This window comes from Acomys russatus, chromosome 10, assembly GCF_903995435.1.
Source record: "Acomys russatus chromosome 10, mAcoRus1.1, whole genome shotgun sequence".
NCBI classification, from domain to species: Eukaryota; Metazoa; Chordata; class Mammalia; order Rodentia; family Muridae; genus Acomys; species Acomys russatus.
Window position 1 is genome coordinate 29,397,061 of NC_067146.1, and position 16,748 is coordinate 29,413,808.

Below are 16,748 nucleotides of genomic sequence, written 5' to 3' on the forward strand. Positions count from 1 at the left end.
TGAGATATAACAAGAATAAATTAATAAAAAAATACATTGAAAAAAAAGATTATCTTTTACATACACAAGAAATCTGTCTGTAAGTTTCTCAGAAAATTGTGTCTACCATAAGACCTAGCTATTCTACTCCTGAGCCTATTATCAAAAGATGTTCCCCTATACCAGAAGGACACTTGCTCAAGTCTGTTCATAGCAGCAATATTTGTAATAGCTAGAAACTGGAAACAAGTTTCCAGGGTTTGTTTCTGAAGAATGGATAAATAAAACATGGTATATTTACACAGTGGAATAATACTCAGTTATTAAAAAACAAAGACAATATGCAGTTCTCATGCAAATAGATGGAACTATAAAAGACAATCCTGAGTGAGGTAATCCAGACCTGGAAGGACAGGCATGGTTCTTCCTCGTTTATAAGTGGATATTAGTTATAGAGTACAGAATAACCATGCTATAATCCACAGATCCAAAACAAAGCCAAAGAGGGAATAAGGAAAGATAGTTGAATCTCACACAGAAAAGAAAATAAAGTAGATGTAGGGAGAGAACTGGTTGGGAGAGGGAATGGAGAGAGTAACAGGGTGGGGATCAGGTGTGGGGAGAGCGGGGTGACGGTAAGGTGAGAGGTGTGGAACAAGAGAATAGAATCATTGGGTGGGGGCGTAATCTCTCAGACACAGAAGGCTCCAGGGAGTCTATGGGGTAACCGTAGCTAAGAATCTTAGCAGCAAGAATTAAAGAGCCTGAAGTTGTCACCTTCCATATCCAGGTGCAGCTTCCAGTGAAGGGAAGGAGTTACTATACACCCCAAAAACCTTGGCTCCAAAATTTGTCTTGTTTAATCCCTAAGAAGTATAGGGATAAAGATGAAGCAGAGATTGAGGGAATCACAAACCAATGACTATCCCAACTTGAGACCTCCCCCATGGGAGAGCCAACCTCTGTCTCTATCAATCATACTTTGTTATGCTTGCAGATGGGAGCCTGTCTTCCTATAGCTTTCATCCTGTAGCTGATGGAAGCAGATGCAGAAACCCACAGACAAAATATATGCTAAGGTGAGGGAGTCTTTTGGAATAGTGGGAGGAAGGATAGAGGGAACCAGAGGGGTCAAGGATACCACAAGAAGACCTACACAGTAAACTAACTTGGCAAGGAAGGCTTACAGAGCCTGAATTGCCAACCAAAGAAGATACATGGGCTGGACTTAGACCCTGTACACATATGTGGTAGATGTATTTTTGCAGATTGGTCAACATGTGTGTCCCCTAACAATGCGAATAGTTGTTGTCTATGACTCTGTTACCTATCTTTGGACCACTTTCCTGTAGCTTGGCTGCCTTGTCAGGCCTCAGTAGGAGAGGATGCCTTTAGTCCTGCTGTGACTTGAGGTGCCAGGGTGGGTAGTCCGTCTTGGGAGCCTTCTCTTCTCTTCTCTTCTCTTCTCTTCTCTTCTCTTCTCTTCTCTTCTCTTCTCTTCTCTTCTCTTCTCTTAAAGGAGAAGCAGAAAGTGAGGGTGAGGGGGCGTAAGTGTGGGACTGAGAAGAGCCGAGGGAGGGGCTGGGATTATGATGTAAAGTGATTAAATAAATAAAGAACAAATGCAACAATCAAAAACTAATCCATGAAATAATTATTATATATACATACCTGTATACACGTGTGTATGTATATCTGTATGTATGTATTTATGTATGTATATATGTGTAGGTTATACAGCCAGAAAGTAGAACATAAAACGAGAGGAATAGATCTTTTGGTCATGATGGTGATAGTGGTGATGGTGGGGAGTAGAAACCAACATTATAATACGGGTGCTGGTTTGGGAGAAGTAGACTGTGAAGAACATGACAAAATGAATAAAATAATGTGAGTTGCAGGTGAGGACGAGCTGAATAAGTATAGTGCATAATGACATGTGTGTAGATGTGCCATGTATCTTTCAATTTTTATTCACAGCATTAATTTTTAACAGATGTGAAAGGAATTAAGAGAGAGACAAGATACTACTTATCTAGATAACGTACAGGCACATTCAATGAAAATCTTATTTCTCAAAAAACAAATCATAACAAGACACAATACAGTTTACTTTCTTGTACCTATAGTATTAACGGAGGTACATTTGAAATTGCACATGGCAGTTTCCTTATTTCAAGTTTAAAAATCTTTTGATGAAAAGTGTAATGCAGTATGAAATTGATGTTAGCGTTTATAAACTATTATTTTAAAAAATTAAACACGATGTTGGATATTTTACAACACTTTTCAATTCATTTCCTCTCTTTATATTTTTAAGATTTCAAAATATTTCTAGATTGCTGAGTTTTGAATTCAGTGTCCATTTTTGTCAAGAGCATTATTTTGCATATTAATTGATGCATTTGGGACTTGATTCATGGGCATCTGATCAGCATTTCAAAAATATTCCCAGATTATTTTATCCTAAATTCAAGTAAGTTTTTAAAAATTATTTTGGTGGGTTACAGCTTTGCTATGAATTCATACAAAATAGATTTTATAATTAAACTGCTGACACAATGTGTACTATAAAAGCATGAACAGGCTTTCTATAAAAATACTTATGATTGCTCTGGCTTCCTTTGCAGAGCTTGTGCTACAGTAGCAGTAGTTGTGGCTGCTGATAATAGTGTGTGCCATAAGTATGGTTCATATCTGCTCATCTGATGCTATTTTTGCTTTACACAGTCCTCAAACTTTTTCCTCTAGTACTTGAAGTTGCACTCACTTTACATTCCTATCCTGGAAGATCACTTGTAATGAGCAGTCTCAGTTAGGCTGAATTCAATATGTCTAACTCTTCAATAAAGCAATTAATTAGATTTGACAGCCATTGCCTTTGACATGTGCTGTCACACCCTATCAAACCCAAGGCATTTGCAGCATAGGTAATACACAGTCTTTGGATAGAAGCTTTCCCAACAAATCTTCGAGAAATGTAAGAGCTGTCTGAAGTAAATAAAGTTCTGCCTAAAGTGTTTCATTCTCTTCTCCAGATGGCTAAAATCACAGGAAGCCTGTCTCTAAGCAGTTTTCAGATAAAATGCCGGACCAAATACGACACAAAGAAGAAACTGGATGGGATCTAGAGAGAATCAATAATTACAGACTGGATTATCATGAGACAAGCTATATTAACCTAAAGGAGTGTTAACAGTGTTTAACTAGTTATATTGGTTGCTCAGTAGTTAATTTCAACGACTATGGATGACACGGCTGAATGATTTAGTGGACAGTTATTTAATGTGGATATGTGATTTTCATTTCAAAATCCTTTTTTTCTTTACTATGACTTTGGTATTGATTTCATGGATGTTAAAAATATGCTGTCATATATATATATATACATATATATATATATTTTAGGATGCTTAATAGTTAAAAATATTCTAAATCACAGCAATAAGCATAATGAGACATGAATCTAAAATTAAGACTGTTATTAAAGTTATATTTAACAAAGAAGTAACATACAACCACTAATTTACATAGACAAAAGAGTAGAAGATACTCTGACTAAATAACCTCATGATAAGTTGGTTTTAGGGTGATGACTTTTGGTGAATTAGGGAATTAATATAAAGGCCTTGCCTCACAGTAAAGCTTTATCATGTAGGTACTATTGGTATAACAGGTGACTACCAACCTTGTGATCCAGTTACAAACCTCTCATCTCATGTCTACCAAGTTCCATCAATATTGTAATCTTTTCGTCATGTACTGTGAAGGAAACAGACAACCATGAACAGCAGTAAATGCAGAGTCACAAGGCTGCAGAGGATAAGTGGCACTTGTGTACGTAGCCCTAAACAAGATACTTATACTTCACCTTCAGTGACTCATGGAACTTTGTAGAAAAGAAGGCAGGAGGCATGTAAGAGGTGAATGACAGAGTGAATGTAATAGAATGTCATTCTGTAAAATCAACACACCCATTCCAATCATTAATACACAGTAAATAGCTCTGGCTACTTGTGTAAATGCACACAAGATTAAGCCTGCCAGAAAACAGTCAGGAAGGGAGAGTTGATTCTGGGAGTGAGGAATTATTGTTTCCAGTTGTGGAAACAATGGTCCAATTGTTCTGGACCAAGTAGGTGCTAACAGAGAGCTAACGGTTATTCAGACAGCCATGTTTAAAATTAATGGGTCACAAAAACAAAACCAACAGACATTCATGTGAAAGAGAGAATTATATAGGGAGGAGAAGAACAGACATGGGTGAAAAATAAGGGTTGGATAAGTGCTGTGAGCATACATTGAATATATGCTTGAAATTCTTAAGAACAAAGTAAATTGATAGATAAATGACCTATGCCATAGGAAAATTATCCAAAGAATTCTGAGCTAGTTTAGGAGATAGTAGATTTAAATATGTATTTACACAAGAGGTTATTCTCTAGGGTCCACTAAACACTGTAAAAATTATATACACACACACACACACACACATATATATATATTTATATATATTTAGAGAGAGAGAGAGAGAGAGAGAGAGAGGAGGAGAGAGAGAGAGAGAGAGAGAGAGAGAGAGAGAGAGAGAGAGAGAGAGGAGAGAGAGAGAGAGAGAGAGAGAGAGAGAGAGAGAGAGAGAGCGAGAGAGAGAGAGAGAGAGAGAGCAGGAATGGATTGTGAGATTATATCATTTTGTAGTACTATATATATCAAGGTAATTCAATAAATAGATAAAACTGAAAAGTAGCTTGTCTACACAGATTTTGATCACAGAAACTATCAGTGATGAAACAATAAGAAGAATAATGTTTTTATTTTGCATGAACATTTCATCAGTTAGTTTTCTCTTTTCATACTGCGCATGGTCATCATAGGTAGTAAAGTCTAACAAAATTCCACCTAATTGAATATTGATAAACATTTTTTAAATCACTTTAAAATTTGTTTTTATCAATATGTACTCATATATTTATAGAAAAATGAAGTTTATTCCTCATGATAATATTAATAATTTTATTAGTTCTTCCTATAGCATAAGAGTCACTGGATTATGTTTGTACAGACCATATCTAGCCTCTTGCTTATTTTTGTAAACAGTTTTAGAAACACGCAGCACAATATCCATTTATAATTTATCTGTTTCTGCTTTCATGTGACAACAGTGCTTTCATAGCTGAAAAGGAAGCTGAGTAGTCGTCACAGCTGAAAATAATCCTGGCTGGTTTGTTCCTGAAACAAAATGCAATGTTCTTAAAGTGTGGTCATCAGAACAAATGAGAACTATCTAAGAACTTCCTTAACAGACAAATTCTGTAGTGATACCCATAACTACCAAGAAAAAAGCCCTAAGTCTAGGTTTTGGCAATTTGTTTACATAGCCTCCACTTGATTCTAATTCATATTCTGAGAAATGATCCTTAGGACAAACTATAGTTTATTAGATAAATCTATCATCCTCTCTTCTTTTTCAAGTGTCTCCAAGTAAAGATTAGTTTTGTTGAAACAAAGCCAAGTATGCATTTATCTATCTGCTGTCTATGGTTACGTTTATGCAGCAAAGGTAAAATTGAGTATCGTACCACACGGCATATCATTAGTTGCAACTGTATAATTAAATAGCTCCGATGACTTGAAAAATCATCATAGCTCCTTTCATAATACCAATGAATAATGAAGAGATAAGGGATCTAAAAGACTAGAAATTCATTAGCTGAAGTGAATGATAATCTCTAGACCACTCGTAGATATTAGGGTGGATTCTTACCTACATCTTGGGCAGCAGAACTAAAAATGAAGACTTTTATCGACTAGGACTCCTATATACCAGCAAAGGACTGTGTGTGTGTGACAAAAAAATGAGGCAGAGAAAGTAATATGCAACAGCAACAACAACTTAACAAATAATAACAACTAAAAGAAGAAGAAAACTGACAAAAATTGGCAGACATGAAAACTTGTCATTCTACAATGAAGCTTTAAAATGGGACAAATGATGAGGAAAATGCCAATCTCTACTTCTTTTTGACACTTTCTTGGTATTTATACAAAACTTATGAGTTGCATACATCATATATGATGATTTGATAATTTTAAAGGACATTTTAAAGTGTTACAAGGAACGCTCTACTGGCCCTCCCACTAGCTTTTATACTAGTGCTTTCCTCGTGGTTAAAGAGACTTTTGCCATAGCTTGTAGCTTGAAAGTGAGACAGGCTGTGCACAAGCAAGCGAAGGTGAAGTAGTGGTGTCAAGTATGGAGCCCTGCCCATGACCAAGTATAAGACGAGGGAGCGGAAACATTGAAAACTGTATGTTTTGATCTTAGGTAGGAGCTTTCAGGTCAGATGTGTTAGTACTGAGTCTATGGGAGAAAGGTGACACCATGGTTATGGAAGAGACAGAGAAAATCTTCAAGAAAGAAAAGTAAATTAAAATTTATTGCCTTTCCTACCAGCATTTCAGTAAACAACTCTATGTCACCTCTCATTGAAGTGTGACTCAGATTAAATAGTCAAAGAAGGTGACTTAGTATAGATTGACCTTAAGGACTTTGGCATTATCGCTAATGTGGCTTCCACTTTTGTAATGTTGGTATAACTTAGGAAATACAAGTAACAAGCTAGAAAGAAGTTGTCACTAAGGGAGACCACATTTTCCCAAACCTTGGACCCCAGAATCCCTAAGTTACAGAAGCCTGGAATAAAATAATCCACTCATTTGATTGCATGCCAATAAAATGTATGATTTCATGCCAGTTGAGGTAGCATGTAATCCATCATCCAGTATCCTACAGATCAGGAGGAATATCATAAAAAGTCTGAATTTGAGGTACATGAAGTTTATGCTGTGGGTATCCTCTGCAGCTAAGTAGAAGGAGATGCCAAAAATACAGTACAGAGAACCACCATTTACAAACAAAACCTGTCTAAACAATATAGCCTAAAAATAAAATCTTCATGCATTTTTTTTTCAGGGAAGCAGAAAGAGGTTTTTATGCCTTACTTTTTTTTCTTCAAGAGCAGTTGAAGATAAGAAGGCTTGAATGGAGCCAGAACATGGAAACAGCCTAAGTGTCCCTCATTAGAAGAATGGATAAAGAAACTGTGGTACATTTACACTATGGAATACTACTCACCTATTAAAAACAAGAAATCCCGAAATTTGTGGACAAATGGATTGAACTAGAAATGATCATAATGAGTGAGTTAAGCCAGAAGCAGAAAGAGTCAATTGGTATATACTCACTTATATCTGCACACTGGCTCAAGGGGCATGTCCCATGAAAGTCTTCCCTTACCAGGAAAGTGGGACAGAGGGGAGAACATCCTATTGGGACTCTAGGTGAGAGAAGCATGGGAGAATGGCAAAACAGAAGGATCCAAAGGGTCCTAGAAACCTACAAGAAGAACATTATGATGGGCAGATCTGGGCTCAGGGGTCCTACTCAAACTATGGCACCAGCCAAGGACAATACTTGCAATAAACTTCGAACCCCTACCCAGATCTACCCAGTGGACAGGACATTCTCCACACTTGAGTGGAGAGTGGGGTCTGACATTCCCACGAACTCAGGTGCCCCATTTTTGACCATGTCCCCTGGATGGGGAGGCCTGGTGGCACTCAAAGGAAGGATAGCAGGATACCAAGAAGAGAGATAATACCCTATGAGCATATACAGGGGGAGGAAATCCCCCTCAGTCACAGTCATAGGGCAGGGGAGTAAGGGGAAAATAGGAGGGAGGGAGGAATGGGAGGATACAAGGGATGGGATAACAATTGAGATGTAATATGAATAAACTAATACAATATATTTTAAAAAAGAAGGCTTGAATGGGTATGGTAGAGTGTTCCAAACATGAGTTACAATAATCTTTTAGTATTCTCTGTGAGGAGGGTGAATTGCTGCCCAATTTAAACTTCCTATTCTTCTACTCATGCCCAGTGGTTCTAAAGCCTGACCTCTCCACATCTGAGATAGTGGTCTGTAAAGCATGACCTCTACACATATGAGATAGTGGTCCATGATGCAGAGTTAAAGACTCTTCTCTGGACTTCTGCATAAAACTCAGGAAAAGAAGCCTACCAGTGGAGAAACATTAGAAAAGAATAAAGCGGGGTGTTGACAGTTTCACGATGTAGCTCTTAAGGTTCTGGTGGTCACTATGTAAACTAGGTTATTCTGGAATTCACAGCAAGCAGCCTGCTTCTGAATCCTGAGTGCTGGGATTAAAGCATGTACCACCAGGCCTGCCTTACTTTTTGAAATAACTGGACTTTCCTTCTCTGAAAGAAAAATGTGAACCAGAGGAGGAGTAGACTGACGAAAACTGGCTTACAGAAGGTATGAATTTGGCTTGCTGCTGTGGGCTTGTAGATAAAGGTCACAATATGTCTCTCTTGAATTCTGTCCCAGGGAACCAAATTTCCCACAAACTTAAGAGGTTTTTAAAAATGGCATGGCATCAAAATAAATTTGGATGTGCTCATAAAACATAAAATAAAAACTACAAGGAAAAAGCTAGAAATTAATAATCATGGATGTCAATTTGCATGATCTTACTAACAAACCCTTCTTGGTAATAATTCGGAGCATTTGCATTTAAAGTCTTGAGGAGTACCCATGCATTCATTGCTCGTCTTGCGCTCACAAGAAATGGTTGCTATGGGTGACCCAGAAATGAAACCAATCATGGCACTATAATTTAAAACTAAAACAGCTGGCAAAAATCTTCCCTCTCAAAGCATGTTGTCGTAGAAGTAAATGAAAAGATCGGGAGACTTTTCATTTGCTTCTGTGATAACATGAGCTACTTGAACTAAGGAACATATTAATGTTTCTGCTGAAGTTTTCTATTACATGTCAGGAGCCCCATTCCAAGATATCACAGTGGAGGTGATAGAAAAAGACAGATGATAGAATGAAACGGTTGGTCCTAACACAAAATAATCAGGCATCTTTATATTTCCACTTTACATTATAACAGGAAGCCTGATTAGATTCTGATTCTGTGGTTTTACCTAAAAATAAATCCAGCTTGAGAGGAAGTTTTTGTCTGTATATGCTGATTCTTACTATAGAAGAATTTCTTTTAAAGGCACAGGCACATCATAATCACAGGGGCTTAATTCTTGCATACACAAAGTGAGTAAGTATCAGAAGGAATTCCCATGTGTGATTTCATGTATTTGAAATATACTAATGAAGTCTTAGAAAACAAGTCTTCATTTGTTATCATGAATATGGCCACTTACATAAACATACCTGTAAAACATAATTTTGGCATTCTTAAAAATATAAAACTTTGTATTTAACATTAGAACCACTTAGTACCATTCAGACCACCTCAAAGTATACATTGGAGATTTTAACAAGTCCTGTGGCTTACTCAATAGAAATTTAGACTATATCTCCAGGTAGCCTTTAGTCACAGTTCTTTTGATTATTCATATATTTTAATTAGCTGAACAAAATATACACGGTCCTCGACATATGATGAAGTTATGCTTTGTAGATCCATGGTATACGGAGAGTAATAAAAGTCAGGAAGATTTTACTAAATCTACTACTGATTCAATTAGACATTTTCCTTAAATATTTGTGTGTTTAACACCCACTTTGTGAGCTGGTAGTGCTATCTTAGAAAGTCATGAAATATCGAGGAAGTTGGTCCTTGTTATAGGCCTTTGATGACTAGAGCTCAGATTTGCAAGCAGTGTGGTTCTTTCCTTTAAGATCTGGTAGTAGGGACTGCCCTCCAATGTCATGTACCAAATGAAGAATAGTCTCAATTTGTGCTTCTTTCAGGTATTGTGTCAAAGTGGTGGGAAAAGTAAAGAATACAATCTCCACGTTGCTGGACATTTAGTTTAGCAACCCCATGTGTTATATACTACCAATAGTTTGCCTTTCTAATACTGTAGTTGACAGGGGTCTCTGTTTCTGTAGCTCTGCACAGTGTGATGAGACAAGATTTCTATATTTATATTGTTTAAATGTCAAGCATTGTGGGAATTGCTAAACTGCACTATATATGTGGAATTATGAAAGAATTATGTCAATCAATGAATAGATTACTTTAAAAGATGGACTTGAAAGTCTCAAAGTAATAAAGATTTTTGAATTATGTTGTAAATTCTGAAGTCCTAAAAGAATATGCAATAATTTTTACTAATCTGCATCATCAAAGACTAATGAGAATTTGCAAAGCAGCAATGTCTCTAATGTGAGACAACTTTTAGGAATTTGTCAAAAAAACTACACCAGTAGTTTTGTAGAGTACTACAATTATACTGGCAGTCAAATGCAAATATAAATAATATTAACAGCAATATTCCAGAGATCAGGGCTCTAGAGAAGGGTTTGAGGTTAAGCGCACTGGCTGCTCTTCCAGATGACCTGGATTTGACTCAAAGTGCCCCAAAGGCAGTTAACAGTAGTCTGTAACTCTAGACTAATCCAATGTCATATTCTGGTCTACAGGCACTACATGCATGAGATGCCCAAACGTAGATGTAGGCATAAATCAGTACCCTTTACATCTGCTTGCATTCCTTGTTCTAAGAATCTCCTGTCTCAATTGTAGTATGAACAATGCTCCCAAATTGTCCCCTGATATGACAATAAAACAGCTTACAGCCAACTGCTGAACAAGGGAGAGAACAGGATTCGACTTACTGCCAGGCATGAGGGACAAAGAATTAGAAGTAGTAGGGGTTTCAGGCACAGGTAGAGGTCCAGGAGAGATAAGGAGAGAAAGCTGGGCAGGGATTGCAACCAGATATGGGATGGAGGTACAGAAGTCAGCATTTGATTATATGACTACATGTCCATTCAGGAAGGAACTCATATACATAAATTTAAACATATCAAATATCAAAAAAATTAAAGCCCTCATTATCACTGAAGTATATCCCCACATGCCATGCTCATTATCACCAGCTTCTTAGACTTCCTTCTCCATGCATATGGTAGAATCCTATGACCTCATAAATTCCAGTCTCTAGTTTACATAGACATTTATATTCTTATAGATATATAAAATAAACTACCTACAACAAGAAGAACCACAAAACAATCAGGAAGTATATTAGTGTTACATTCATAGTGATTTGGCTATTTGTATTTGGCAACCTTGAAGAAAATATAGTTCCTATCTTGGTGTGTCTAAATTTCTGAATGCAAATCAATATCTATCATATTTCATCTCTATCACATTAGAACATCTCTCTAGACACAAAAATATCTTAACCCCTAAAAGTTAAGCTTACTTGTAAAACTAAACTATGTGGTTTTTAACCCTATCAGAGACTTGGAAGGAATAAAATGTATTACCTCAGCAAAGAGGAAGTGCAGGTTAGTAGCTTCCAGAGAGAAAAAACTGACAGAAATAATTTGCTGCCTGAACAGTCACCCAATACTCTCTATAACGCTGTAGCAGCATCTTCAGCCTTCTGGTCCAATACATCTGACAGACATATTTGTGAGGCAGGAATTTTTCAGGACGTACTTAACTTGTCTGGGCAGAGTTTGGCCATTACCTGTGTCTACATCCAAGCTCTCCTATTTTTAGGCAGAATTCTGTCTGTGGCAGAAATGAGGACATTTTGCCTAAGAGCTGGTTTGCCATATTTGAAGCCATCTCCACAAGGACGTTCTTTAATGTTCATCACTTTCTTTGAAGGGGGTGATTGTTTCCAGGAATTAACCTGTATTATTTCCAAAGAATCCTTAAAACAAACAAACAAGCAAACAAAAAGCATCTTTAAATGCTATTTTCCATAAGAATCTGAGGTTTTTGATGACCTTACCTAACTATTTTACCTGATCTATGTATATAATCGTATGTACCTGTTACACCTATGATATATGTTCTTGTGATACAACTAGACTAGTAATTAACATGACTATGATTTGATTAACCAACAATTAACTTATATAATTTACATCCTAAGCAGCCTGCAATACCACTTTCAAAATATTGGAAGTAAATCTTGTATTCTACTTGAGTCGTATGGATATAATACCTCATATTAGAGTAGAAATATATATAATGTGTGTGAAGAATAATTTTAAATTTGAATCCTATACCAATGTATCAAAATAAAGCTTATTTTACATCACTATACAAAATTATATACCGATTAATTAATAATAACCTCTTGAGGAACAATTAAGGCCCTAAGTTGAGGAGTAGACTCAATAATCTACTTTTTGTCGTATCATCCATCTATATCTCTATATTCCCCCTTCTTTCTTTTCAACTCCTATCTCCAAACCTAAGAAGGCAAAATAAATGAAAAGAGCGAAATTCCTAAGTCTAACCTCTTTTTCTGTCTGAATAAGACCAATAGTAACCAGGTCTCCTTGATACCCTATGAGCATATACAGGGGGAGGTAATCCCCCTCAGGAACAGTCATAGGGGAGGGGAATAAGGGGAAAAGGGGAGGGAGCAAAGAATGGGAGGACACAAGAGATGGGATAACCATTGAGATGTAACAAGAATAAATAAATAAAAAAAATTTAAAAAGACCAATAGTAACTTATAACCAATGCCTAATGAAAATAAGCATCTATAGCCCAGAAAGCAACCAAAAACCTACGCTACCCCCTTACGGTAAATGGGGCATAGTTCTCTTAGGGTTTCTTTCTGCTAATTTGGGATAAATAATACCTTTGTAGGGGCATAAATAAAATTGGGGAAAATGGTTAAACAAGCTAAGAATAGCATTTGTGGTCCAGTTTCTAAATGTTGAGAAATTTCAGGCTTAATAGAAGTCCTGTGTGTGCCAGTCTGAAATGCTGGACCAATTTAGATCGCAAGATTTCTTTGCAGCTATCTTGGGAGCTGTCCTGTTCTGATGAAGAATATCAACTGAAGCAGTTGTAGCTGGAACATGACGGATGCAGGATGTCAGTGTCCAGCATGCTGAGAGGAATAAATCCTGTCAGGTCTAGTCCAGCTTCAATGCCTGGTTCTTTCTTAAAACATATGGTTTCTAAAGGTACAAATTCTACAAGGAATGAAACCAAGGAACAAATATTTGCTGGAATTTTTTCTTTAAAAGAGACAACATAGAAGATTAAATATATCTAAGGATTCCTAAGTAAGTAGAACAAATATATTAAGAATAAATTAAAAAAGAATAAGCCATATTTTGTTTATATTGTCAACTCCAGCTGTGCAAGCATCTGTTTTATTTAAATGTAAGAACCGTTCTATGCATTTTCATAGAAGCAAGTTTTCTCAGGACACTTATAAAGGGAGATGGGGCACTATCCCAAATACTTAAAAACAGTGAAGTAAAGATTGAGGGGAAAACTAAGAATAAAGTTCTAAGTGACTGGATCTGTGAAAACTGGTAACTAAAGGCTAACCTTATAAAAGTAATTATTTTTAACATTAGATACAATTAGTAAGAAAATAACAGAGACTGATTTTTCTCACTGCTACAACTTCCAACGTGCACTGCTGTGTGGTGTTTCTTCCAAGCTTTAATAAGAAATATGATGATAAATGGTTCCTGCTGATATGTTGAAGGCAGCCAAGGCTAGAGGACAAAGTTTTTGCTAATAATTGCGTATTGGGTGGAAAGAATTTGAACATGGAGAGAATGACAACAGAATCGATCTTGGTTTTGAAAGCTTCTGTTAAGCTATGTTTTAAAAAATCTTTAGTTTGATTCTTGTCACAAATCCAGAAGTTTTCTCTCTTAATAGCACTCCTTCCCTAAGAAACTAAGTCACTATATTTCCAATCACCCACCACATCAAAGACATCACTGCCTTTAAAAACAGCTGCACACCCATGGCTGCAGCTCAGCAGTGAAGTACTTTTGTAACATGAAGCCAACATAACAGACAATGTCAAAATGTATGGAGAACACATGTCTTTATAATGATCTTCAAAATTTTGAGACAATAAAATTACAGTGTAAAAGACATGTTAATTATCCTACCATTATCTGCTAGTATGATGCAAACCCTTCCTTTTATTAAAGTTTATGTTGATATCCAGGTACTATTCAAAAAGGAATGTCATCTTGGTTATTACACAAGAGCTCATGATCAGACTAAATACATATTTATTTGCTGTAGTACCAATCAGGAAAGGATGTTTGGTTCTTAAAGAATATGTAAGTTATTGATGTTTAAAAAGTACCACCAGCATCCTACCAAAAAAATCAGTTTTTGGAGTCTACTGTTGTTTTTCTGTATAAACTTAAGTAATTTTACAGCTAGCATTTTATTTCTGTAGATTTACCTGTTATTAGCACTACCTGTATGATTTTTTGTGCCTAATTCTGTTGGTATATAAAGTGATGCTTTCTTCAAATAAGAGACATCACAACACATACGAGGTTACTGGAAGAAAAAAAAACCATTAAGACTTTTACAAATCAATTCTAGTGAATAAACCATTTTAGTAGAAATGGAAAAGAAAGGATGTTAAAATATTTACAAAATCCAGGAGGATTTTCTTCTCAACAGGGATTATGATATAATTCATTTGGACTACTGCATGTGTTATTTCCTCTTGGTGTATTTATGGAGAGCAAAGCTTCCCTACAGCTACGATCCTCTGCAGCACAGGGCTTCCTCTATGGTTCAGCATGATGCCTAAGCTGAAAGTGTCTTTTTAAACATTGTTAGGCAGCCTTCGTCCCCTCTGTGAAGTCTATAGACTAGCACCAAGGAGCTGACATTTAACTAACAAATTTTCTCTTAGATGAATGATTTGAGTCAAGTGGCATAAAATGACTTCAAAGTGCTGAGAAATTGAATCCAAGAGTCAGATTATGTTGAACAGCAGCCTTCTGGGCATATTTTATAGCCATGTCAGAAGTTCAACTTTTCTTTTACTGTGGAACTTATGACTAATTCATTTCAGGTAATTCCTGTAGAACTAATTATTCTATCACATTCTAATAGGATTGGAGTTTGCAAAACAAGATAGCCACAATTTGCTGAGATTACACATTAAGAGCAAACAATGTCAAACCATGTGTATTCTAAACAACAACCTACACAATTTTGATAAATTGAACCCTTTAATCACTTGGTGATAGTAAAATTATGAATTTAAAGGTCGATTGATAATATAACTATTACTTTTTAAAACTAATTTACTTTTCAAAATGTTTTTATTTTGAATAAATGCTGGTTACCTACATTTAACAAATGATATAACGAAATGTCTATGCTTCACCGAGTTCCTCCATTGGTAAATTATTGCATAAATATAGTGTAGGAGACTCACCTTGATATAATCCTTAGATCTCACTCATATTTTACTTGCACCCATTCTGTAGTCACTGTAGAGAAAAAGCAAGTCTATCCGAACACTAGTCTATTATGCTTCCATTTATAACTACATTCATATCCTTGTCATCTACCTTAAACATAGCTCCTGTTGACATAATATTTTCACTCTCTGTTTAACTGCCATTTCAATGATGCTTCATAGGGTTTGTGGAGATAGCTCAGAGCATTTATTTGTCCTCCAGAGTCAGGATTGGATTCCCAGCACCCACATAGCAGCTTGTAACCCCCTTCAACTCCCATTTTAGCTGATTAGATGCCCTCTTCTGATGTCCATGGCCACTGGAAACACTGAAAACACAAATCATTCATACATACATTCAGACAAATGCTAACATACATAAAATAAATCTTCAAAGAAGAGAATGGTATAAAAATAGAATCATATGGTATGACAGAATTTGGGATTTGGCTGTTTCTCAGACAGCATAATTTTCTGAATACCCAAAAACAATTATGAAGTATCAGTGTTTCTTCTTTTTTTAATGATGCTGCTGTTTTCATGGTATTGATGAACTTGTCTGTGAAACAATTTTCCCATGAAAAAACAAAGACATGCATATATTTTTTACTTATTTACCTCCATCATAAGAGTGCCTCTTTGTGTGTGTGTGTTTGTGTGTGTGTGTGTGTGTGTGTGTGTGTGTGTGTGTGTGTGCTGTTTGTGACTGTCACTGGTATGTGTGAAGGTCACAGCTCAATTTACAGGTATTTATATTCTTTGTCTATGTTCCAGGACTTGAACTCAGGTTGTCAAACTGACATGCAGATGCCCTTACTAACAAATTGACTCATTTTACCTGTCCTGCATATATTTTGTGCTTTTCATACACTTGTTAGAGTTGCCAATACAATATTGACAAGAGGGAGAAAGAAAATTTTATTGGCATATTTATTTTGAATAATTCTAAATCAGAAATAGACATTTTAAATATAAAGACAAAATAAGAAATGTGATAGATTGTGCTTTTTCTTCAGTCCATAAAATATTATTTTTGAGATTTATTAATAAATGTGAAGGTGCAAGTGGATATCTGGAGACTCCCCAGGAAGCTATTTCTATAAGAGATCAATCAGGCTGGTTTATGTTTCTTTATAGAGTGTAAATTTAACCCCTTCATTAAACAGAGCAAACTTAGAGGACAAAATGAGAGCATACATAGAACAATGAATAGATTTTTTTCAATGAATAGATTTTTAATTTGTTTTGCAGTCATCATTTTCTCTCTGGTGTCTGGTTGAGGTGAAAAAGGTGAACAGAAGAGTCTGTATAAGTTAGAAACCTAAGATATGTCATGAAAATAGATTTACTGCATGAACTGTAATTTTTTTCAATAATAGCTGCTTGGACCCTATTTTCATACACCTTCCAGAACCACAGAATGAATGCTATTCAAAATTTCATCTTGGTAACCTTCTATCCTTCCTCTGAATGCCACCAGGTATCCC

At 36.0% G+C, this 16,748-nt stretch overlaps 1 pseudogene; it reads left to right on the plus strand.

Annotated features, from left to right (window-relative positions):
• Window positions 1-3,762: 3,762 nt before the first annotated feature.
• On the plus strand, window positions 3,763-8,102 carry LOC127194118 (proliferation-associated protein 2G4-like; annotated as a pseudogene).
• Window positions 8,103-16,748: the final 8,646 nt, after the last annotated feature.